This window comes from Canis lupus, chromosome 14, assembly GCF_011100685.1.
Source record: "Canis lupus familiaris isolate Mischka breed German Shepherd chromosome 14, alternate assembly UU_Cfam_GSD_1.0, whole genome shotgun sequence".
Lineage (NCBI taxonomy): Eukaryota > Metazoa > Chordata > Mammalia > Carnivora > Canidae > Canis > Canis lupus.
In genome coordinates this window covers 56,995,397-57,014,699 of record NC_049235.1, presented here as the reverse complement: position 1 = coordinate 57,014,699, position 19,303 = coordinate 56,995,397, and the positions used below count along the sequence as shown (strand labels likewise).

General features: G+C 42.0%; 1 long non-coding RNA gene and 1 other non-coding gene across 3 annotated transcripts; both read left to right on the top strand.

Annotated features, from left to right (window-relative positions):
* Positions 1-3,738: 3,738 nt before the first annotated feature.
* LOC119867606 lies at positions 3,739-4,978 on the top strand. Of its 2 annotated transcripts, XR_005369248.1 has the most exons (3): positions 3,739-4,100; positions 4,354-4,481; positions 4,832-4,978. It is a non-coding gene; the product is annotated as an uncharacterized LOC119867606 (long non-coding RNA). The 2 variants fall into 2 exon arrangements; XR_005369247.1 differs by having other exon boundaries at positions 4,354-4,978.
* Positions 4,979-9,185: 4,207 nt separating this feature from the next.
* Positions 9,186-9,268, top strand: TRNAR-UCU. The gene has a single exon. It is a non-coding gene; the product is annotated as a tRNA-Arg (tRNA).
* Positions 9,269-19,303: the final 10,035 nt, after the last annotated feature.

The following is a 19,303-nucleotide window of genomic DNA, read 5'->3' as shown; positions in this document are numbered from 1 at the left end:
TTTCACCACTAAAAGCATGATACCAGCAGTCCTCACCCATTCTCTTGGATCATTACTATTCCCTCTCTTTTGGATCATTCCCATCACCATACCAACTACTACTATTTCGCCCATTAATTTTCTTTTTTTAACTGCGCTGGCCTCATTTTGCTTCTTTTATAAAACAAAACTTTTTATAATTCTCTAGGTTGACTTTCTCTGCTTCCATTTTCTCTTGAACTCCATCCATTAGGTCTCTACCGTCACTGCTCCACGAAAACTATGATTTTTACCAGTGCAATTCATATTGCTAAATTCAATAACCATCTCTCCTGCCTCATCTTCCGTGAACTCTTGGCAGTATTTGATAGGGTCAGTTACATTTTCCTCCTTGGAACATTGTCTTGGTTTCCTAGCTCCCCTGCACCTTGCTGGGTTGCTTTTAGCTTTGCTTGTTCCTTCTCAATCTCTTGCTTTCCCTCTACATGCTCCCTCTCCCAACCTCTATATTTTGGAATGCCCTGTAGTTAGTCTTAAGAACACTTCCTTTTCTATCTATATGCAGTTTCTTCATAATTTTTTTATCCAATGTCACCCTATGCTGATGACTCCCATATTTATATCTCTGGCTTAAACCTCTATCCTGAATTCCAGGCTTGTTGCCTAAAATTCCTCAACCTCTTTAGTTCCCTCTCAAAATTAATGTGTCTAACACTAAACTCTATATACAAACTCTCACACTTCCTTGTCTCAGTCAATGGAAATTAAGTCTTCATTTGCCAAGCCCAAAACTTTGGAGTAATGCTTCATACCCCTCTCTTGTATTAAAAACATCTCACATTTGAAGTGTCGGCAAATTCTGTTGTCTGACTCGCTTTTCAATAATAGCCCAAATCTGTCTAATCGATCCATTTCTCACCCCTCATGCTATTACCAGTCTGGAATATGTCCACCTCCTCTCAGCTGGATTTGGCGTGATGGGTCGGTTGGTTTTCTTGAGTCTTCTTGGGTCCTCTTTCCCATTCTACTTTTTTTTTTTTTTTCCATTCTACTTTTAATACAGAAGCCAGAATAATCCTCTGGAATTTAGATCATATCCATCCTCTGCTCAATTTCTCCACTGACTTCCGAAAGATTCTATGTGTTCCAGGCCTGCATTAACTCCTAGACCTTCTTCACTACTATTCTCTTGCTCATCCAGCTCCAGCCACAATGACCTCATGACTGTTTCTTGCATACTTGAGGAACAGTCTCATCTCAGGTTTGTACTTGCTGTTCTCTCTGCTTTTCCCCTGGATTCCCTTGTGGTTCCCTCTTCCTAAGGGCTTTTGCTCAAGTGCCACCATCTCAGTGAGGCCGCCTTTTGGTCACTCAATCTAAAATTTTAACACCTATTTTTAAACATTTTCTCTATTCTCCTTTCTTCCTTCAGTTTTTTTCAACACTTAACTCTATCTAGATATTATATATTTATATTCCGTGTATTAATTCTCATTGTCAATCTTCCCCTCTCCAAGAGGATAGGAATCTTTGTCTGTTTTGTCCATTATTATAATAGCAGTGCCTCCAACAGGGCTTGCCACACAGTAAGTATTCAATAAATATTTGTTCTGTGAATTTTATTTATTTTTTATTATTTTTTAAAGATTTTATTTATTCATGAGAGACACACAGAGAGAGAGGCAGAGACACAGGCAGAGGGAGAAGCAGGCTCCATGCAGGGAGCCCCATGTGGGACTCAATCCCGGGACCCCAGGGTCATGACCTGAGCCAAAGGCAGACGCTCAACCATTGAGCCACCCAGGAATCCCAGTTCAGTGGATTTTAAACGACTATTTTGTTGAGTGAGCATCACATAAATCTGGTAACCCCATAACCAATCACACTGGGAAGGAAGCTTAGAGTAGACATGAAGATTTCTCACACTATATTACTCAGCAATATAATTTGGCAAAAGATATCAAAAACATTTCCTGTCAGCAGCATTAGAATGACTTGAAATCCTTTAGAGCCATGACCAATGGTCAGGGATATGATAGGGTTGCCATGTGGCTTGGTGAGGAGTAGGCAAAGCTAGGAAAATTCAGTTCTCTTATGGATATGTCATGGAAAACAAAGCTCTCCTTCTTAGGGACTTTGACAACCCTATTTGTTTTAAGGTTTCTTGACTGGTATCTTAATTATTGATTGCTGTGAACAAAGTAAGTAACCCAAAATGTTAGAACATAAAATAATTTTTTGTGTGTGGCTTCTAATTCCATGGCTTCACTGGGTAGTTCTTCCCAACATGGTGTTGTCCAGGCTCACTGGGACAGCCTCAGTAATCTGCAGGCTTGACCAGGAGCTCAGCCAGACCTCTCAGCCAGGTATCAGTTCTTGCCACATGGTCCTTACATTGAGCTTTAAGTTATTGTGACTGCGTTCCAGAAAGTAGGAAGCAGAAGCTGCTGGGTCGTTTGAGGGCTAGTCCCAGAACAAGCATAGTATCAGTTCTGTTTTAGTCTAACAGAGGAGTCATAAGCTCAGCCCAAAGACTGTGGAAGGGGGACTGCACAAGAAGTGTGGTTCCTTTGGGTAGTTTTATTAGATACCTCCAGAACACTCCAGAACACATTCCTCTGGTTTCAGCTGAAGCCAAAGTGTATACTTCTGTGCAAACTGAGGCTGACTTTGCACTTCTCATTTCAAGTGAGAGCCAGATTTTTCATCTTTCTGCCTGAAATCCTTCTCTCATACCAGGGAACCCAAAAATACAGGTGAGTTCACTTCTAGGACAACCTTACATTGGTGGGAGGTGGAAGCTCCAGCCCCCTGTCCCTTGGGAAAATAATTCTGGGAAGCATGATCTATGCATGATGCTTCCCAGGACTCAATATGTCCTGATGAATCGAGCTCCTCTTGCTCATGGAGAGAACTTTGGTTATGAACACTTACACTGGATTTTTCTGCTTTTTGAACTCACATGCCTTGGTCCCTCGTTCCTATGTCCTAGGATCTCCACCCAAATAAGCTGCCTGCATTCAAGATCTTCTTTCTGACTCTTCTTTCTTGGGGAAACAAAGTTAGGTATTTTATCTAATAATGAGAAAAATCCTCTCATGTTTCATTTAAAGAACAAAGTTGGGACTTGTGAAAATGGTTGAACCTGTGCCCATAAGTTCCAATCTTACCATTTCAGTGAGAAGAGTTTATAATCTAAGAGCAGAAAATGTGTTTCCGTGTATAAAGCTAATTGAAGTGATGAGGAAAGTTTAGTCCTTTGTTAAATGGAAACCAACTGGAGAGGATGACTCATTCTGTCTTGGCCATTCCTGCAAAGAAGTTGGATATCCCTGGATTTAGAAATAGTGCATTTAAAATGCTCATGCAACTTTCTTTTTTTCAAGATAGATTAAACCTTACTGGCAAGGTGATACTGTCTCCTTAGGAAAGGTGACTGTTGCAAAATTTTCCTGTTTTCGGAAAAGAAAATATTCAGTGCAAAGGCTTTAAACGTGGTTTTTAAGTTAAGAGCTGGCACCTTCATCGGTAGTAATTCAGTTGTTCAGTGGAAAGAAATTTTTATGCAAACTTTGGAAGTTTCAGTAGGTCTATGTGAGTATTTACACTACTAATTGAATTTATATTTGAAGATATATATTTGAAGCAATGTACTTAAATTATATTTCTTTTACCATTTATTTGTGTATCATCTTCAAAAAAAGGATTGATAGCTACTTGCAATGATACATAAATGTGACCGTGTAGAATGTACTGGAATTTAAATAAAAGAAGAAAGAGCACAGAACAAATATACATCCAGATATATGTGCTCCTATGCTGGCCTTTGTCATCTTTGCTCCACTTGAGGTGAATATAGAAAAATACCTGCAGAAGGTTGAAGTTCTCCCCAAAATATAATTTTGGATCGATTCTAGCATACAGATGAACATAGAACGGAATCCAAAAGTTCTGCTCTGTGTAGCATGGCAACGATTGATTGAGCTTCAAAACAATGTCAAGCAGTTAGAATCAGATACTCGCTTCAGGTGAAAAACCACAAAAACAGTTCTTAAAAACCCTCCTTTTCGCACCTATAGAATACCTGACCTTGAAGAGCTGTTTCCTCACACATCTTCCAGGTTGCTGTTTCTCCCTTTTATCTGCTCAGCCCTACCCCCAAGCCCCCAACGCTGTTGTTCCAACTCTAAAACCTTGGCCTTTCTCCAGGGTATGTCGTTGTACTAACAGTGTCTTTAGCTAAATCACTTAACCTTTCCAGGTCTCATGCCTCCGCTGAAAGCACCTACCTCATGGGGTTGTGGTGATTAAATGAGTTAATGTACACAAGCTGTAGGGGAGGGGGAAAAATTATTTTTTCTTCTGTTCTCCTAGGCCCTCTGGCTGGGGCCTGTGAATTGGCAGACAGGAAGATTAACTTGAAAACAGTCTCTCAGCACGTCCATCGCATACACATGGAGCACCCTGAGATGAGGAACTCAAAGGAGTGGTTAGAATTTGAGGTCTCTGCACTCAACTGAGCAGGGAAAGGATGGGAAAGGGTGTGTGTGGAAGAACAAACGGCTTTTTGGAAAGATAAATGGGTCCTTGGAGGCATATATGGGAGATAGATAGTTTGGGACGATGTGTGTCTGGGTGTGGTGCCGACTTCTTGTCTCCCAGAAGCTATTAAAGTGGCTCCTGGGAGGGGATTTGTGACAATTGAGTTCTTTTGGGAGGCCCTGCATTTAGGCAGATAAGGGATTTCAAGAAGTCAAATGCCTTTAGCTCAAAATAATCCTGTCAAAGAGGCATATTTTGGGATGGCATATCCCGATCCCCTTCAGCGTGTAAGACCCTGTAATACTCTTAGGACATTCCTGACGAATAGCGAACACTCTCTGAATGCGTGTTGTGTCACCGTGATGACTGCTGTGATGGAATTCTGTTTGGCCATCCGGAAGTGAAGATTTGGGTTGAAAAAAAAAAAAAAAAGATTTGGGTTGAGCTTTGCTTGTACCAGAGTCCACAGAGTTAAAGGTGAGGAAGGTCTAGGGGCACCTGGGTGGCTTAGTCAGCTATGTGTCCCACTCGTGGTTTCAGGTCAGGTCATGATCTCAGGGTTGCGGATCGTGCCCCGCATGGGACTCCGTGCTCCATGAGGAGTCCGCTGGAGGTTCTTTCCATCTCCCTCTGCCCCTCCCCCCTGCTCACACACTCTCTCTAAAATAAATAAATCCTAAAAAAAAAAAAAAAAAAAAAGAGTTGAGCAGGATCAAATCCCTCACTTCTCCTCCTTCCGTCAAGATTCTGAACCAGTTGAAAACAGGAGACAGTAGTGCCGGATGGCACAGAGACAGCGTGGAGGGAGGCAGACCTCTGGGCCCCTGGGGGTGCCCGCATGGTGGGCGCTCGGGGCAGCACCCGCCTGCCGGGAGCCAGGAACTGCGCGGGGCTGGTGCCTCTCTGAGGGTGCAGATGTCTGCTTCACATTCTAAAAATTAAAGCCAAACGTGCTCCCGCTGCCAGTGTGGAAGCTGGGCTTTCTCTTCCTGCTGACAATTAGAGTTCTTCTCTCCTTTGGCTAAGGAAAAACTGGGTGTGAGCTGGTTGGACTTTGTTAACATGCTACTACTCCCCTTTTTTACTAATTTTTTTTAAAGATTCTTTTATTTATTCATGAGATACAGAGAGAGAGAGGTAGAGACCCAGGCAGAGGGAGAAGCAGGCTCCATGCAGGGAGCCCGACGTGGGACTCGACCCCGGGACCCAGGGGTCATGGCCTGGGCTGAAAGCAAACGCTCAACTGCTGAGCCCCCCAGGCGTCCCCCCATTTTTCCTGATTGTATATGAGCTAAATGACATTACAGAAATACATGTGACAGAACTGTCCTATGAAGTTGTGTTTCCTCTTTGTTTCCTCTTTGGCTTTAAGGTCAGATCTGAAGGCGAGTTGCTTAGCCCGGCCGGGCCAGGGCGGGTGGGGGCCGCAGAGCTGCCAGCGGTGGGGGGTGTCCGCCGGCGGCCCCACCAGGGCTCAGGGCTTCAGCTGAGACACCCACAGAGCGAGCCCGTGTCCTGCACCGTCGCTCTCCTGGGCGCTCTGTGGTCGATCGTGCATTTCTCACGCGCTCCGTGGCCTCCTGGGCTGTGCTCAGCTGCTGGCCCGGGGCTAATGCAGCCAAGCACGGCGGCTTCCCCAGCAGATGGCACTGGCTCAGGGCAGGCCAGTCGTTGTTCTTACTGCCCTGACCCACGGGGAAGCGCGGCCACCTGCCCCCCCCAGCCTGCCCCACCAGGTCAGGCGCTCCTCCTTGCACGAGAAGTTGCTGGTGATTGAGATCCGCCGAGAATGGAAGATCTTTTTTCCCCTTGGCATTTCTGAGAAGGCAGAAATGTTTGTCAAAGTCTCCAACACTTTGCTTAGAGAAAGGAAATGTTGATGGAAGTTCCTGCGTTTTGAGCCAAGACAGAGACACGCGGTGCGGATAATGAAGTTTCTATTTATAACGTGGATTCATACAGATTTCTCCACTGCAGGAACGCAGGCAGTTGGACCACAGATCCCACATGTGCCCAAATATACTTGGTGTGACTTAGCGAGTCTCAAGGCTCCCTTGGCCTGCAAACACAAGCAGATGGTCCTGGCAGGGGTGACACCGCAGTCCGTTTGCCGAAAGCGTCCTCTGGAAGCTTCCTTTGGGGGAGGGAATGTGCACGCTCAGCGGGTGACCGTGAGCGTGCATCTGGTTTGTCTAGACTGTCCATGGTTCTTCTGTTGTGCTGGCGTCTCGAGCGGTTTAGCATTTGTCACTCTCAAAAACACGTTCCAGTTTAGGTGATAAATCATATGCTTACTTCAACACGAAGACACATCAGATATTCAGCTTGCCGGGGAACAAGCGCAAAAATCACAGAAGAAGATTTCTTTCCTAATGCATTAGACAATTTTCAACAGAAGCCATAAAACTGATAGCGGTCAGGATGATGGATCTAGCTGCAACTCCCTAGGAAACGGCTAGAGAATTAAAAGCCCCAAAAGACTAAACATAGAGAAATTGTTAATGAAAAATCCAGAATCCTAGCTGGCAACGGACATTAAAAGCCCCCAATATTCTGTAGACGTTACTGTCGGGGTCCCAACCAGCCAAAATGCAGACGAGGATTTCTGGAAAATGCAGGCCGTACGCCAGGACCACCCCCACTCACTGGTGGTGCTGCGTAGCTCTGGCCCCCGGGTGCTAGGGTGCCATTTCCTGCAGAGAGGTCCACTCCATATCCAGCCAGTTGAGTCAAGATTGGGGATGAGTCTGTAGGATTTCTGACTGACCGTTAGTCCCCACTGGGTTAGGGGGTCGCTGGTGAAATGGCTGGAATCAGGCAGTGGGTGAGACCCTCTATCTGGAGAAAGCTACGTTCCCTCCCACTTTCTGAGTCTTTGCAGTATGTTCAAGATGGCAGCGTGTGAGAGGTAGGGAGAAGACAGGAAGACTATTTAATAACTGAGCAAGAATCCTTTCAAGGGGGATATCATTCTCTCAGCTTGACAAAGCTGTCAAGGCAGTTTGGGGCAAAAAAAGGGGAATTGTCAGAGTTACCAGTGTGGCTTAGATGCATATTTGATAAAGTATTCTTTGAGGGATTCTAGTTTTTTGCAGAATAGCATCCTATACTCTTTAGGGACAAAGAAAAAAGCCTAGAAAAGCCCAGCCCAGCCATATCCCTGTACTCTCAGAATTTGGAAGAATGAGGGGTTTGGGGACAGGATGAGAGATGTAGATGTAGACAAAGACCATCATCAGAGAGTGTGAAAAAAGATACAAAGTATATAAATATCCTATAACACACAAAACTATATATTGTTAGTAGGCACACGTAATAAAATTATACAAACATGCATGGGATTGTCTGCATCCACTACAGGGAAACAGTTATCCTGGGGAGAAAAAGGAGGGGACAAAGATGGGCCACTGCCTAGGTTTTAGTTGTCTGTCATTATTCTCCCCAAAGTATATTGGAGGTGAATACATTGAAAGCAGTGACAGGACTCTGATTTCCAGATTCCTGGATTCTTGTGGGACCCCTGAGAGCCCCATTACTGTTGGCTTCCCACAAGGGTCAGGCCAGAACTTCATGTTTTTGGGTATGAGGTTCCCTTGTCTTCTCTCCTACAATGCAATTGCCAAGATTTCCTTAAAACCAATTATTATATATTTTGGTTACCATGGATACTGAGTTACATATTTTCTCTAAAGGAGAATGGTGTGATGTATTTTTTTTGGATATGATATTTTAATAAGCAAACTTTTCGGCCAATCAATGACCCATACCCAGAGGGGGGAGGCTATTGGCCTTGGAAAAAGTTCATATTGAGCAGGGACTAGAAATGTATTGGAGAAAATCCAGTGAAGCATGCGAGTGCATGGCAAAAATGGGCTAGGATGCAGGGGAAGGGTTTTTCCTGATTATAATAAGGACTCTATCCCCTATTCTTACTTTTCCAGACCAGTGGTTCTCAAAATGTGATCACCAACTCATAGCATTAGCATCATCTGGGTCCCACACCATACAGGCCCGCTGAACTAGAAACTTTGGGGCTGGTGCCATCAATCTGTGTTTTACAAGCCCTCTAGGTGATTCTAAGACACACTAAAGTTTGGTAACCACTTCTGTAGACTCACTTCTTGTTGCCCATAATGAAGACAGGTCATTAAAAATCACCACTATTGACTTTAATCAAAAAGAAGAAACGGGAGGACAAAGAGGGTCAATGAAACCCAAATGAAGGATAGTCCTAAGTACTTGAAGTAAACTACTAGAGAATGCTAACAGTAGACAAAATTAAATACAATGACTTAAGAAATTAAGAAAAAGATCTAAGATAATGCCAACATTAAAGTGCAATAAAATAAGCTAAAAGTTAAAAATGAAAGAAGGAAAATAAGCAAAACTTATGATAAAAATAACATCTGCCACATATATTCTTCATATCAGGCACTGTCCTAAGAAAGGTGACTCTTCTATCTCATTTAATTCTCTCAATAACACAATGAGTGAGGACCATTGCTATTTCCATTTTATAGCAAGGAGAGGCAGGCACAGAAGGAGTAGGTAACTTGCCCAAAGTCACACAGCTTGTTAGGTAAAATGAGCAGAAATCCAGCTAGGAGGGCAATAAAAAACATACCTATTAAGAGAGACCAGATTAAATATAAAATTAGAGAAACGCCTGGGTGGCTCAGTGGTTGAGCATCTGACTTCTGCTCAGGTCCTGGCCCTGGGGTCCTGGGATCGAGTCCCACTTCAGGCTTCCTGCAGGGAACCTGCTTCTCCCTCTGCCTGTGTCTCTGTCTCTCTTTCTCCATGTCTCTCATGTATCAATAAATAAAATCTTTAAAAAATAACAAAAATAAATAAAAACAGCCCGTGAGGTTAACGAATTTAAAATGAAAGGTCAAGGGGCTCCTGGGTGGCTCAGTTGGTTAAGTGTCTGACTCTTGACTTGAGCCCCGAGGCGGGCTCTGCACTCATTCAGCATGGAGTCTGCTTGTCCCTCTCCCTCTGCTCCTCCACCACTCGTTCTCTCTCTCTTTGAAATAAATAAATAAATAAGCAAACAAACAAACAAATAAATAAAATCTTAAAATAAAATGGAAGGTCAAGGACTAGAAGAGGAAAAATATACGTGGGGTGGGAAACAGCAAAGAGGCAAAGAGGAACAGGGCCCCTAACTGAGTGCGGAGATGGTTGCACATTCCCGGCGCCAAGGCAGAGGGCTGTGAAGAAGTGGAGGCTGGAGGCCTGGCACCCCCCATGGCTCCCCGTCGCCCCGTCTCAGGATCTCTCAGCTCTCCACCCAGCTGGAAGCAGATCTCAGACCAACAGACCTCCCTCCAGCACAAGTGCCATACCTGTTATTGCATGAGAGCCTCATTTGGTTCTTTTTTTTAGCAAAGGTGGAAAATCTTTGGTTTGTCCTGGCTGATTGGGAGTTAATTTGCTTTGTCTCAGTCGAAAATGTTTGTTTTGTCATGTCTGAGTGTCGGATGTGATGGCTTCAGCACGTCTGAAGATGCACAATTTCCACTCGCCACCCAGCAGAGATAAGAACCCGAAGCTCATTGAAAACTACGCTGATTATTTGGGTTTCAGGACGATTATAATGGCTTTTTCTATTTTAAGTTTTGTCAAGTGTGTCTCCCCCTCCTCATTCCTTATTCTGACTCTTCAGTGAAGAGGAACTATTGGGATGGTCCAAGGATGAGGACAGAGTATCAGAGGGCAGCTCACGTCCCAGCAAGCCGCCTTCTTGGAGGTGAAGAGAGAACAAGAATGCTTCTAGATGTGTCCTGGGTGCAAACGTAGGGCGAACGGCCTAACGCAATAGCTAATGAGAAATAGTTGGCTCAGGAGATGGTGGGAAGTCTCAGGGTTTACTCTCCTCTAGGAGAAGACCAAAGAGAGGTGGATTCCTTCCTCAGCACAGGTGACTGAAACTGGGTGAAATGTGCAGTCAAAATGGAAGTAAAACTGTGAGAGGGGGAAGCTGTCTCTATGGGGTATAAAACTGATACTTGTACTACTTTTTTTTAAAGATTTATTTATTTATTTATGATAGACATAGAGAGAGAGAGAGAGGCAGAAACACAGGAGGAGAGAGAAGCAGGCTCCATGCAGGGAGCCCGACATGGGACTCGATCCTGGGTCTCCAGGATCACGCCCTGGGCCAAAGGCAGGCGCCCAACCGCTGAGCCACCCAGGGATCCCCTTGTACTACTTTTGAAAGAATGTTTGGAATTAATGTTCTCTTCTACTAAAATGGGGAAAAAATATTGGGAATAATAAAACTGAAGAGGAAAGATTAATTGTGCAATGTTCATATCATTCAGAGTGCATACATTTTAGTTAATAACACTCTGATTCAGTAATATTTATATATAGTACAAAGAATTTTAAGCTACCTACAAATATACTGTTAAGAGCAATTTTCCCTTTCCTTCCTATTCTCTGGTTCTCTGGTATTTTCTACTCAGGAGGCAACCAAATATACATTGTTGAATTTTGTTCAAAGATTTTTGTAAAAATGTATATTTTAACTTTATTTATTTATGGATTTAGTACTCTCTACCTTTAGTAAACTCATGAACCTGAAATCAAGAGTCACATGCTCTTCCAGCTAAGCCAGCCAGGTGCCCCCTAGTTCAAAGATTTTTAGACGTTTTGAGTCGTTGATCAATTATTTCATATTTAACTTTATTTTCACAGAAGGGCTGCCTTCTTGTGGGTCACCTTATGACAAATTTCCTGGACATTCCGCATCTACTTTACTTGGCAAATGCCAACAAACAAACAGCCTTTCCTCTGCATTAGCACCGAAGAAACAATATTTCTTCTGAAATAGAATTTTCTAGATCTTGGGATAAGCATATGGGTGGGATCTGGAACGTCTTTTTCTGTTAAACATAGCACAACAAACGGATTTTTAATGAAATATATTGGAGGATACTGTAGGAGCAGTCTTAAAAACAATGAGAGCGGGAATAATAATAATAATAATAATAATAATGTGTCCCTACTGTGTGCTTGGTCCTTCAGTGCATTGCTTCAAATCTTGAAGCCGGTAGATTCATGGCAACTCTGAAAGGTAAACGTTCTCATGCCTGCTTATAGATCCAGTAACTCACCCGAAGCTCTACAATCGGTAACAGAACTAAACTCAGACATTTCTGGTTCCAGCTTCTCTTTTACCAAATTCTCATACTGGTCCGTGCTACTTCTTAGAAGGGGATGGCATATGGAACAGCTAAGATCAAAAGAAAGGAGAAAAAAATACGGGGACCAGGGTAGGAAAACATCGAAGGAGAAATCATGGCATTCAAAGAAGCCAGGGACTCTTTGAAGAGTTAAAAAGAACTATTCCAAAAAATTAAAAATTAACGAAAATTTTTAAAAAGAACTATTCCATGATTTATACAGCATCACAAACTAATACTTCCTGTTTGCTAGAGTTATTTTTCTCAGGTATTTATTAGGATTCTGTTGTCACAGTAGATCCCCTCTGGCAGGAGGATCTTGTTTTGTTTTGTTTTGTTTTTCTTTTCTGGATGCTTGTGCTGTTGTGTCTGCAATTTCCAGTGTTGGTTTACCTAGACCTGGATACTGTATAACTAATTCCTGGACAATTAGGCCACAAGGTAACAATATTACCCTGACCCTAAGCTTTGTGCTTCATCCTGGGGCATCTGTGATAGAATATTCTAATGGTTTTCCAAGAAAAAGACTATAATTGTTATCTGTTGTTGCCCAACTAGGTACCCTAAAGTGTAATAGCTTAAAACAACAACATCCATTAGGGTACCATAACTATGGGTAGGGAGTGCAGGTGCCTCTGGTTCGGAGTCTTACACAGGTTTGCAGTTAAGGGATTGGCTGGAGCTGCAGTCATCTCAGGCTTGACTGAGGGAGGATCTGCTTCCACACTCAGTTACGTGGCTGTTGGTTGGAGACATCAGTTCTCTGCCACGTGAGACTCTTCATAGGGCAGCTCGCAGCACGACAGTGGACAGGCAAGCAAGAGAACAAGAAAGGGTGCTCAACCTAGAATTTATAGTTTTTTGTAACTCAGTCTTGGAAATTACACGCCATCCCATCTATTCTGTTCTGTTTGGTTCTATGCCTTAGAGACAAGTCAATAAATCCAACCCATACTCAAGGGGGGAGGACAGCATAAGAGCAGATGAGCATTGTACAGGGATCCTTGAGGGACTATATCCAAGGGGGCCCACCACAAAGACACTGGACTATCATTGCCTGCTCCTTTAGAACCTGTGTACTTCTATGTTCCTCTCTTTAAACTCTATATTCTATTAAAAAAAAAAAACAAAAAACAAGGGCTGTGTCTCTTTCATTCACTATTCTGACAAATACGGTACCTAATATGTAGCCAATAAATGTTTAATAAAGGAAGGGGTTAAAGGATAAATTGTAAATGCGGTTATGGGCATGATTCTCATACAACTTATTATCTGTCAAATTTTTACTTAACTCACTCATTAATGAGAACACAACTAAGATATTATAAACCAGTCAAATGAAAATTCAGAGTACCAAATATTTATTGTCAGATAAAGAACACCGAGTTGATATTTACAAACGGGTGCAAGCTAGCCAAATTGGTCAATATTCACAGGGGGGCAATAATCAATGGCATTCTACTGGACACAGTTTGCATTTCTAGGTCCAGAAATTGGTCTCATTGCTAACAGTTTTCTACAATTAACTCCTACATCTACCGTGTTGTAAAATAACCTAGTTGACAGCAAAGGCAAAGATAACCTGTATTGATGAACTAGAGACAGTGGGCTCACTAAGTTTCAAAATCTTGCAGATTTTTTTCTTATAAGTGGGTGGTACAGGTGGAGAAAAGGCACCCCAAGGAAGGGCCAGGGCAAGAGAATAGTCTTCGCTCTTTTCTCTTCAAATTCATATAAGCAGTTAGGACACTAAATTGGGGACTTAATGTTCCTTGATTATGAGAGAATCTTTTAAACATGTTGGAATATCACAGATGGATCTTCCTGCCCTCACAACACCATCCCCTTATACATGGTTCTTGACTTGTGGGATGCAGAGTATCTCTGGCAATAGAGAGTAAAAACCAAACCATTTCACTGCTTCAGGGAAAGATGGGGTCTTGCAATAGATTCCAAGATCTAAGAGATGGAGGGTTTGTCAACAATTGCCAAACACTGGTGGGCCAGCCACATAAAAATCTTGGTGGGGAGTGTGTGTGTCAGAGGTTTAGGTCTTTTTTTTTTTTTTTTTTTTTTGAGGTTTAGGTCTTTGTCAGAAATTTTTATGCATGGGTTCTATCCTAGACTTACCGAATCTAAATGTATGAAAGTGAGGCCTAAATAGTCTTAAGGTACTCTTCAGATCATTCCGTGTGACCAATTTCATGATGCACTGGTCTCGATCATGTCTCATTGAGGGCATTCATGGTTCTGTGGCTGTGACCAAAATGCATCTAAAGAGTTTATGGAGGCTTTGAGTCAACAGTGGAGAAGTAAGTTACGGATGGCTTTCCCCTTGAGTTTCTCAGGGTGAATATGAGAATAAAGATTCTTGAGGGAAAAAAAAAAAAAACATATAATGCTATCAACTTAGCTGTAAAATCTTTACAGGAAAATAAAAAGAAAGTAACAAGAGGTGCAATCACAAATCTCTTGCTATATACTCAAACCATAGACCCTGGTATTATCTAGACTTAAATAGTTTTTGTAGCCTGGGTAAAAAGCCTTTTGATGGTATCAGTCCTTGGAAGTTTCAACAGACATTTGCAGAATGTCCTCCTAGGTCCTACTGGAATAAGAGAAAGACAATTTGCATTTTTTTCCTACCGTGCCTATTTTGCTGAATCATTTCACTATACTCGAAAAGCTACAACTATTTGAAATTCAGATGAACGTTTACCATCTGTGGTCTTCATTAACATTGTAATGGTATGATTTCAGACATTTCTGTTGATGAATATTAGTTTTCTTGAGCTTTATACCCACTAGTTTTAATTTTGTAGTCTATAAAGTATAACAGGTAATCTGATTTAGGTTTTATGTAATAAATACACATAATATACATATATTATATAAATATACATAAATAAATATATATGAACATACATATTTATTATATAAGTCATAGAGTGAGAACAGACTTTAGAATGATCAATTCCAATATCTTATCAGAAAGGGGAACGATTATATGCAGAATTGTGTCCCTGTAAGTTTGTATGTTGAAGTCCTAACTCCCAGTACCTCAGAATGTGACTGTGTTTGGAGACATGATCTTTAAATAAGTAATTAAATTAAATTGAGTTCATGAGGGTAATTCCACATGAAATGTGTCCTGATAAGAGGACGTTTGAACATAAGCATGGGTCTTAGTCTGCTTGGGCTGCTATGACAAATTATCATGACCAGGTGGCTTATAAACAACAGAAATTTATTTCTCATGGTTCTGGAGGCTGGGAAGTCCAAGGTCAGGGTCCCAACAGATTTGGTGTCTGGTGAAGACCAGCTTCCTGGTTCATAGACTGCTATTTTTATGCCATGTCCTCAATGGTGAAAGGGGCAAAGGCTCTCTGTGGTCTCCTATAAGGGCATAAATCCCAATCATGAGGGCGACACCCTCATCACCTAATCCCCTCCCTAAGTACCCTCCTCCTAAATCATCACACTGAGGATTAGGATTTCAACATATGTATTTTGGTGGGGGGACACAAATATTCAGTTCATAACAGGTATGTACAGAGGGAAGATGATATGAAGACCCAAGTAGAAGATGGCCATCTCTAAGCAAAGGAGAAAGGACTCAGAGGTGACTAACTCTGCCAACGACCTTGATGTAGGACTTTTATCTCCACAGTTGTGAGAAAATAAATTGCTGCTGTTTAAGCAACAGCATTTTGTTATTGTAACTATGGCAAAATAACACAGGAACCAAACTGCCCAAGGTTAAAGGACCAATTAGCTGTAGGACTGAGACTAAAATGTCCAAATCTTCTGCCTCTTGGTCTGGTATATTTTTCTTTATGTCATGACGCTCTTCATACATAAAAAATTAATTCTTAAAAAGCTTTCATTATGCAAAATCATAGGGACCATAACAGAATAGTTTGAAGATTGTTCTTGTTCTTCATCCACCTTGAACGTTGGATGGTCTTAACAAATGTTGGATATCAGCACGCGATTGAACATTAAGTGTAACACATTTATGCCCCAAAATCCTAAGACTAAGGATTGTACCATTTCAAATATATAGAGCTTATTAAAAATGAAAAACTTTGACATTGGTTATTATAATAATTTCATCTTTGATATCATTTCTGCTTACCTGCTTCTCAGCTTACTTTCTTCTGTACTGTGTGTAGTGTCTTCAGTCTCACAAATTTCTCTCTGTGTAATTTGAATCCAGCTTCACATTACCATTACAGAGAGCTTTCTAGCCTCCAGTTATAGCTGAAGCCTTAAAATCGAGTGCTCAAAGATCTAAACAGAAGGTTCAGGATTCTTTGACAGAGCGAGAATTTTGACTACCTTAGAATTTTGTTCTTTTCATACGTCATCTGTAATTTGCCTACCAACTTAAAGGAAGGACCCTAAGGTAATTATTGAATTTGGCTTTATAAAGTCATTAGGATCTTACCAGATCATAAATAAAAGCAAATGGAGAACGTGTGTGGTTAAAGTAGGGACACAAGTCCTATAGCACAGGTGTTATGTAGAGTTGCCAGATAAAACACAAGATGCCTCAGTGTAATATTTGGGACATACTTCTACTAAAAAATTATTCATTGTTTTACTGAAATTGGAATTTAATTGGGTGTCTTGTATTTTATTCACTAGATATGACAACCCTAATTTTATATGATTTAATGATAGATTGAATACCAAGATTTCTCCATGTAATAAAGGACCCCAGAACTTCCTCTTCCTAATGTGTGCAGGAAACATTGTGTTAAGCACACTTGAGGCTTAGGTTCTCAAAACAGAGACCCATTTATTGGAGAGGCAGTGATCTACATAAGTAGATTGTTAACAAACAACACCTTATAAAAACTACCAAACTAACCTATATATAAAGGAAGACCAACGAATTGCTTATTGCCTAAAGGGAGGCCACTCTATTGGCAGTGTTTTGAAAGCGTCTCAGGAAAGGGAGGTGAAAAGCAGGGCATTTGCAAGAGTTGTGGAGTCTAGTTTAATGGAGGTCTTTCAATGTGGTAGGAGGGCTGATTAGGATTGGGCAAAGTTTATGAAGTAATAGTTTAGGATTGGATGGGCCCAGCAATGGTTTTGAAGTTAGCCTTGAAGAATAAACAACCTTTGATAAGCCTGATGAATGATCTATTGACTCTGATGAGGGCAAGTTTAGAGGTTGATTATTTGGATAAATAGATTTTTCAGAAAGTTCTTGTAATAAATAATAACCAGCAAATAACAAAAGCAACAATAACAGTAGGGAAAGAATCAATTCAAAGTTATTCATAATTTCATCTTCCGGAGCAAGAAGTGTGTGGAATAAGTGAGCCATGTAAACACGGTGTTCTGTAGTAAAATTATCTTAATGTAGTCGGTGAGCTGCATAGACATAGATCATTGGTTCTCTAAGTGTGGTCCAAGGACCACTGGGATCCTGAGATCCTTGTAAAGGAGGTGAACAGAGTTGTCTCTTTTCCAACTGCATGTCCGTGTGAGGCCACCTTTTCTTGATAAATGTCAACCAAGACCACCCATTCCGAGGATTGAATCAGTTGGGAACCTTTCTCCTACTAAGCCAGACATTAGGGATTTGCAAACAGCAGTTAACACTGCTGTTTTCATTGCATTTTGGGGGTTGTGACTGTCAAGAACCGTAAAGGGTCTGAGGCTTTACCCCACCTGCAAGGTGGCGCATTGGCTTACCACAGTTTAACGGAGGCGGACGGAAGACATGAGACTCTGGTGTCAGAACGGAAAGACTTTATCTTCACAGCGAAACTCTAGCCAGAGCGTCGAGGTGTTTGCCTGAGTTTCCCCCAGTGGTTCGGTCCCGCAGGGGCAGCACACACGGGCCTGGACGGAGGCCTGGACGGAGGCCTGGACACACCCTGGTGCCTACTGGAGAGGCCGACTGAGCTCGGGGCGGGAGGCAGGCCTGCGTCGTGGCCTGGGGGGGCCCCTTCACCCGCAGGGCTGCTCTGCTGCCCCTACAGCCCTGGGGAAACCTGACCGAAGAGCGAGCGGTCAGAGCGCTGGCCTCCTCACAGACGCAGCAAGTGGCCTTGAAGCATGAGACGTTGGCGGAGGCTGCCATTCGACAGGTGTTTTCCATTAAGATAGACTTATGTTAGCAGACACAGGTATCGCCATTTTTAAATAAATAGCACATAAACTTTTCTCCATTCTAATTTGTAATGGGAAATATCAATAGTCATAACCCCTCTAAAACGTACTCTTTGGGGTCCTCAGTAATTTTTTTTTTTTTTTAAGAGTATGAAGATGTCCTGAGACCAGTGGCAGCAGCTTGACCTCTGGCCATTACCACCCTCTCGGCTCCTTCGTGCTACTCCTGGAGGTCGTGTAGTTGTCGCTGCCAAGGGATGCCGGGTTTATGCAGTTCGTGCTTGGGGATGAGCTCTTTGTTTTTGGGGTTTTCTTTTTGTTTGTTTGTTTTGGGTTTTTTGGGGGATGAGCTCTTTGAAGTGTTCTCTTGATACCTCACCATTGCTGATGCCCGCTGCTCTGTTTGTCCCCAGAAGGCCAGAGTAGGTGGCTCCTGCCCCAGATGGCTCTGAGAGAGGAGAGGCAACCCGTCAAAGGCCCTGCTGGCTGAATTTTGCAGAGGGGCTCTTGGCTTTTTGTCCCTCACGACTGGGTGGCAGAGTGGGAAGAGTCAGCTCTGAACTTTGGCAGGCTGACCTAGGCCGTTAAGTTCATTTTTTAGGTCTCTTTTATTAGAAATCCTCTGCACAGTTCTTGTTTGTTTGTTTTGTTTTGTTTTGTTTTTCCTTTGGGATTTCTTTGTTCTTCACGATTATTCAATAAATCTTCCTTCCTTTTGAGTTTGTCTGAAGGGAATCTCTGGACTTCCTTTGTTATGTGTATTCACTGTATATTTTATACAGAAATGTGTGAGATACGCATAAGGATCACAGGGCTCCTTGGCCAGATTTGTATTCTGACAGCACAGGGCCTCTCAGTTGTCTTTGTCTCCTCTCTCATTTGCATTTTTCTCAGGACAAGACATCCCAAGGTCTTGTTACAAAACAGCCTTAGCACTGTCTAGAATATAGTCACATTGAAATATAATTCCGAATGGTAGATGACCATACAGGAAGTTTATTTTCTAACTTATACATGTCTATAATATTTCCTTAGTAAGGGGCAGGTATTACTTTTTCCAAGCAAAAATAATAATTATAATAATTACTCTTAATTAGAAAAATGGAAGAGATTTTTTTTTTTACAGAAAATAATTAGCACATGATGTGATGAGCACTGGGTGTTATATGGAATTGATGAATTGTCGAACAGCACATTGGAAACTAAGTATGTACTATATGCTGGCTAATTAAATTTAAATTTAAATATATACATAATAATTAGTTGGCGGCATAGACTATGAATGCCTCTGTTCAAATTCAAATGGATACAAGCCATTAGATTGCAGATTCCGTACATTCCAGAGCTTTGTCATTCATCTCACTATCCTGAACACCAAAGAAAGTGTCTGAGCACACCATAGGTGCTCAATAAGTGTTTATTAGAGAGATGAATAATAACAGAAATTTATTAAGTGCTAATTT